This window comes from Macrobrachium nipponense, chromosome 11, assembly GCF_015104395.2.
Source record: "Macrobrachium nipponense isolate FS-2020 chromosome 11, ASM1510439v2, whole genome shotgun sequence".
In the NCBI taxonomy this organism is placed as follows: domain Eukaryota; kingdom Metazoa; phylum Arthropoda; class Malacostraca; order Decapoda; family Palaemonidae; genus Macrobrachium; species Macrobrachium nipponense.
Window position 1 is genome coordinate 57,392,230 of NC_061087.1, and position 7,500 is coordinate 57,399,729.

A 7,500-nucleotide genomic window follows, 5' to 3' on the forward strand; every position below is an offset into this window, starting at 1 on the left:
GACAAAGATGGAAAACAAGAAATAGTTCATCTGTAAATGTCCACAGGAATCGTACTAGAATAGCACAGCGATCTATAACACTCTTTATTTGGTTCTCTTAAGGCCAACCAAATGTTCCAATCCTGTACTCAAAATTCTTATTATTGCTATGTCAAGATATATACAGGTACGAACATGGGCTCCGCAAGTAGGGGCAATGGGGACACTCGCCCTCCTCTGAAGTCCTGAATTTATATATATATATATATATATATATATATATATATATATATATATATATATATATATATATATATATCGGCAAAAGCCACAGGGAAAATTTTTTAAAAAATGAAAAGACAGAGTGCCAAGTACTTTCGTGTATTTACCACATCTTCGGGGCACAAAGGGTAAGAATAAGATGTGGTAAATACACGAAAGTACTTGGCACTCTGTCTTTTCATTTTTTAAAAAAAATTTTTCCCTGTGGCTTTTGCTGTTAAACAAATCACGTGCTTACTTTTGTGATTTTATAGTATATATATATATATATATATATAATGTGTGTGTGGGGGGGGTATATATTATATATATATATATATTAAAATATACACATATTTATATAATTATACTATATATATATATAATATATATATCTATATATATGTGGTGTGTGTGTGTGTATATATAGATATATATATATATTTTGCATTTACTTCATTCAACTACATCACTTTGTTTTTCTTCCGTTTTACAGTATTGAATTCTTTCAGTTTAAGTACATGAAAGGTATCCTTATTATATTGTATAATATTTGTATGCAGTATATGACTGTTGTTCTTTCAAGAAATGTTTGATTTCAGTTAAACAGTTTATGAAACTGTAAAAAGAAGTCAATGTAACTTTCTTTTTTTGTCGCATCTTGCTTGACTTAAGTAATATGGCATCGCAATTCCATTCTTTATATATATATATATATATATATATATATATATATATATATATATATATATATATATATAAGCGAATACCACAGGAAAATAATAGTATGAAATCCAAGCGCTTTCGTCTTTACTCAGACATCCTTGACGATGTCTGAGTAAAGACGAAAGCGCTTGGATTTCTGACTATTATTTTCCTGTGTTATTCGCTTATTTATGAAGTCACGTGCATCTACAGTGATTTTTTAAGCATATATATATATATATATATATATATATATATATATATATATATATATGTGTGTGTGTGTGTGTGTGAGTGTGTGTGTGTGTGTGTGTAGAGAGTTAATGTTCATAATAAATTAACGCAAATAAATACCTTATAATAAAGGACAGAAAGATGCATTCTAAATCATATGTGCCTAGAGGACACCACCATATAAAAGAAAAAAAGAGAGAGAGAGAGAGAGAGAGAGAGAGAGTTGGTAGGGTGGAACTGTGAGGCGGGAGAAAGGCGGAGATGGGGACGGGCAAATGGGCGTGGAAGGGAGGGGAGAAGGCGGGAAAGGGAGTATTCAACTGAGGGGTGCCTCAATGCCCAGACATATGCCTCGTTCAAGGCACGCGGGATCAATATGATTTATTCTCAAGCTTTGTCTGCAGCACTTTTTTTGTTTTGTTTTGTTCTTTGTTACTGAAAAAAAAAGGAAAAAGAAAACGTGAATAGTGTGCCTGCATGGGTGTTCATTCATAGAGAATATATATGTCAGCACATTTCAATGTTCTTCTTCGGCAGCTACATTTTATAAGGCCGAATTATCTTTCAAATGCTCACGTCATATTTCAGCTTTAATGCTTCTCTCAAATCGCAGAAGTTGAGCAATGATAAAATCTCTTTAATAAATGCGTAACAAAACGTCATGGCCATACCCCATGTTTTATAAACGATAATATTTTATCTCCAGCTGGGCACATTCAGTAACCACCATCAGGGAAGCTGTAGGAAGAGAGAGAGAGAGAGAGAGAGAGAGAGAGAGAGGCGGGGGGATTGGAGGGCGAGGGAGATCCTGTCATCGGTAAAGGATGTCAGCCGCTGACGAGTTAATAGATAATGCTAGGCTGCTGCTGCCGTGATTATGAAAGACTTCATTCTTTGTGTGTAGAATCCTGGTGAGGCAGACAGTTTTATTGGCTCAAACGGGTGAATAAATTCTCATGATGCAAATGAAATCGCACTCTCACCTGTGGTTTTATTGTAACAATATATGAGTTCTTGTTTCAAAGACTCGCCATTGACTTTTCAGAATATATGATTATCTAGCTTAGTTAGAGGGAAGGTTAAAAGTTCATTCTTGGAACATGAACGATATAGTTCCGAAGAGTTCTTCAGTTTCCTTTTATATTGCTAATTTTGGCTTCGATGTACCTCGTGTCATGCATTTACTCTTCGTTTATGTAAGTTATCAGAAATAACAAATGACTTCAAGCGTTATGGTAATCTAGCTCCTATTCCTTCTCGTCATCGGGAAATACCTTTTGGATTACTGAGGAAAGCGTTTAACCGAAGGCTTATCTAGTCACCTGTGGAACTTCCAATAGTTGTGCACCGTCAAAGTTTTTATTTTTATCGATAAAAACCAATAACGGCGAGAAAAATCAGACTGTTTTGGATAAACTAATCATTCACTATAAGGCCAATATTCTATATCAGTTGCATCTTGATACAGATTTGGCTATATAACCATTTCTCCCCTTCATAGGCTTTGGTCATGGTCATAGATCTTAGTTCAAGGATATTAGTTCTAATATCGATAAAATATGGAAAAAATATACACTTAATACTTTAATACTGAAGGGAATCCAGCTACACCTAAAATTAAAAAAATATATATTAAAAAATACTATTATATAATGTAAAAAATGAAATACACAATTAGAGATAATTATAAAATCAATGTAATGGTACCCTTTTTGAGTCAAACTAATCCATCTACAAAAGTTTTGAATATGTCACTCAATATTGTCCTGAAGTGCATTATTCATATGACATTTTATAAGCTTTCAACCTGATTTTTGAGAGCATGTGCTATGTTAGCACAGTATGACCCATACACTGGCTGCATAAACTAGGTGAGCTATGTCATCCGGGTTCCCGGTATCCAAAAGCTACCATGGCAACCATAAGAAACAAGATTGGGAAGAGTGTTTGGTGCCAGTTATAGCTGGAGCCATCATGTTGCTTGGAATACGTGGACTCACCAAATTTCTTTTCCACTGTTGAACAGTAAGATAAGCTTTGAATGGGTTACGTTATTGCTCTGGCTGGGGGTGGTGACTCCAGTGTGAATGAAGATGACTGGGAAAAGTAACTGTCAAATTTTTCAACTCTATAAGCACCATATTGCTCGAAAAGAAATTGCTTTCCTGCATGAGCATTGTCATCCTCAGAACATCCAGAGTTGTCAAAGACATCAAAGATTCAAAGACATTGCCTTTGGACAAGCAAAAGGGCTTTCCGTTTTCCTTGATCCAAAAGAACGGATTCATTGTCATCAACAATTAAATACCTTCATATCACTTATTTTATTCATCATTCATAAGATTTGCATCATTTCCTTTTATTTCATTGCAGTATCAGCAGGGTTCCGGTCAGCAGCCGTACTGGGGATCCTGCAACATGAACCGTTTCTTAGAGTGCCTTGCACCACTAGTACCTCCCATGGATAATCTGATTAGTTCACATAGGACATTAGACTATATAAACTTCCTGATCTGATTGCATCAATGTCAGGAGCTTCGATGTACAGAAGTTGGTCAAGAGTCCTAAAGTAGGTGTTTATACAATGGAACATCCACTACTTTTTATTAAAACGCAAGAAAGCACAAATGGTGCTTGTATTTGAGGGTTTCCACTGGATAAATGGTATAATATGAAATATTTTTGTTCGGTTTTCACCTTTTACATCAGTCTACTATCTACACACATATAAGGAGAGATATATATGAGTGCAAAAGTGGCCATCTACAAGTGACAGATATAATGCAGGTCTTAAACTTTAGAGCTGATATTAATCTGAGAGGATTCAAGGAGACAGAGGTCACACCAAGTTTGAATCTGGAGGTCTAAAGCAGGTCTCTTATACTTTTCAATATCTAATCACACTTATGGGTGTATTCTTAGAGCAAAGAGCCTGCACTGGCACAAAGCTAGTTTATTCTAAACCAATCGATCTTCTACCAAGCATTATTGAGAAGTCTCTGAAACAGTTGCATTGAAGTTTGTTGGGTCGCTCTTCCTTTTTCCAGATCAGGCTGCAGGTATTATTAAGAAACTCAACTTGTTGAGGTCTGTGATGAGTGACCCTCCAGTATGCCTTCTATACACGCCATGAAATGACATTCCCATCATCACTAACACGTCTGAAAATAAAAATTGGGGATCTATTACAATTCATTATGACATTTATTTCCTTAAATAGTTCGAAAAGAAAACATATTTCTCTTTATATACCAAGCAAGAGGATACTGATCTAGGGAGATAAGAAATACAAACATAAAAAACAAAATGAAATAGTAGGTCATAAAGACTTTAGTCTCTTTCATGAAAACTTTCACTCACCAACGGAAGATTCAGGTAGATGTGGCAGTATGCATACCTAACTCTCGGTAGGCTGAAATCATCGCTTCCGATGTCGTAATTTTCCTGTGATAGAGATGCAAGATGTTTCTCCAGTCAACGTGTGACTGCTTCCATATATAAACTTGTAAATTACATGGGTAGATTGCTTTTCGAAGTAAGCAAGAAATATTGTAGTCTATGAGGTTGTCTAGGGCCAGGGGAAGATGACCGGTACTGTCTAGAATGCGGGAAATTTCAGTTATAACATGACATAAAATCGGTACTATTTAAGTTATATTTTCAGATTGCTCTACATATTTAATTTTTTTAAATCGTGTAAATAATTACAATAGGTCAGTGCTTGACCACTTTCGGAGCTAATTAGCTCAATACTTTTTAAAATCCTATGCAATCCACGTCATCCTTATGTTATTAATATTATTATTATTATTATTATTTTTTTTTTTTATCACAGTCCTCCAATTCGACTGGGTGGTATTTATAGTGTGGGGTTCCGGGTTGCATCCTGCCTCCTTAGGAGTCCACCACTTTTCTTACTATGTGCGCCGTTTCTAGGATCACAGTCTTCTGCATGAGTCCTGGAGCTACTTCAGCGTCTAGTTTTTCTAGATTCCTTTTCAGGGATCTTGGGATCCTGCCTAGTGTTCCTATGATTATGGGTACGATTTCCACTGGCATATCCCATATCCTTCTTATTTCTATTTTCAGATCTTGATACTTATCCATTTTTCCCTCTCTTTCTCTTCAACTCTGGTGTCCCATGGTATTGCGACATCAGTGAGTGATACTTTCTTCTTAACTTTGTCAATCAACGTCACGTCTGGTTTATTTGCGCGTATCACCCTATCCGTTCTGATACCATAGTCCCTTTCTATTTTCAGATCTTGATATTTATCCATTTGTTCTCTCTCTTTCTCTTCAACTCTGGTGTCCCATGGTATTGCGACATCAATGAGTGATACTTTCTTCTTGACTTTGTCAATCAACGTCACGTCTGGTCTATTTGCACGTATCACCCTATCCGTTCTGATACCATAGTCCCAGAGGATCTTTGCCGGATCGTTTTCTATCACTCCCTCAGGTTGGTGCTCATACCATTTATTACTGCAAGGTAGCTGATGTTTCTTGCACAGGTTCCAGTGGAGGGCTTTTGCCACTGAATCATGCCTCTTTTTGTACTGGTTCTGTGCAAGTGCCGGGCATTCGCTTGCTATGTGGTTTATGGTTTCATTTTTCTTATTGCACTTCCTACATATGGGAGAGATGTTATTTCCGTCTATCGTTCTTTGAACATATCTGGTTGTTAGGGCCTGATTTTGTGCCGCTGTTATCATTCCTTCAGTTTCCTTCTTTAGCTCTCCCCTCTGTAGCCATTGCCATGTGTCATCGCTGGCTAGTTCTTTAGTCTGTCTCATATATTGTCCATGCATTGGTTTGTTGTGCCAGTCCTCTGTTCTGTCTGTCATTCTCCTGTCTCTGTATATTTCTGGGTCTTCGTCTACTTTTATTAGTCCTTCTTCCCATGCACTCTTTAGCCACTCGTCTTCACTGCTTTTCAGATATTGCCCCAGTGCTCTGTTCTCGATGTTGACGCAGTCCTCTATACTTAGTAGTCCTCTCCCTCCTTCCTTTCGTGTTATGTATAGTCTGTCCGTATTTGCTCTTGGGTGTAGTGCTTTATGTATTGTCATATGTTTCCTGGTTTTCTGATCTATGCTGCGGAGTTCTGCCTTCGTCCATTCCACTATTCCTGCGCTGTATCTGATTACTGGCACTGCCCATGTGTTTGTGGCATTATTATTATTATTATTATTATTATTATTATTATTATTATTATTATTATTATTTATTATTATTATTATTATTATTATTATATTACTTTTTGCGTTATAACGATAATTAAAGAGAGCGAATAAATAAAGATTACAATGAAATAAAAATGTTGCCTACAATGGAATGAATGTATTCTTAAAAGAAGGCCCTCAATAAAACAAAATATTTGTCGAATCAGTAGATAGGCCTAGATTCCTGGGTCCATTAAAAGATTTAACGGAAACGATATTGAAAGGTTTTTTTTCAGTTTACGGTTGTAGATATTACTACTTTGGGATCATAATAAAATTATTTTTATATACAGGTGATGCAGCTGTACATAAAAAAATGTTTGAGTAATAGGAAAATCTTTGTGAACATAGGTGTGTTCGGTCTGAGCTATCCTACTAGTGAGATGAATCAAAATTACTCAAAGCGCATCGCTCATTTGCAAATAAAATGTTTTTTAATAATCTATCGCATACAATTTACATAAGACCAGTAATATTCAATCTTTATTTATCTATCTGCCTGTCCGATGTAGTTAAAAGGAAAAGCCACAGCAACATTAGGTGGAAGGCGGGAAATTCCAGTTAAATACATAGAAATGGTATTGCTATTTCCTTTCAGAATACTCTGTTTATTTACATACTTTTTTCTTTCTTAGAGCATACACATTTTTATACTAGTTCAGTGACTAGGAAAGTTTAGGAGTATTTTGCGAAAAAAACAACTTACCAAACGTAAGTTTGAAATCTAATTGAGTACCAGTCATCCTTTGCGTGTTGATGGCATATAGTAATAAAGAAAAAAACAGACCTTTATCTTTTCTTTAATGCAAGGCATTAGACTGAAGCTTAGACGGATGAACAAATAATGGCTATAGTGAAATGTAAAAAAAAACAGTAAAATCAAATATCTGGCGAACCAGTAAATAGGCCTATCATTCGCTTGTGAGTGCTTCGTTCTGGCAGTCAGCACCATTAAAAGCTAATTCTCCAGTTTACGGACGTTGATATAACTTTCGTATTATGATAAAGTTATCTTTATACTCCTGCAATTAAATTATATGCATAAAATAAAGTTTGCATGATAAGGAAATTTATAGGCATAGGTCTACGTGTAGCC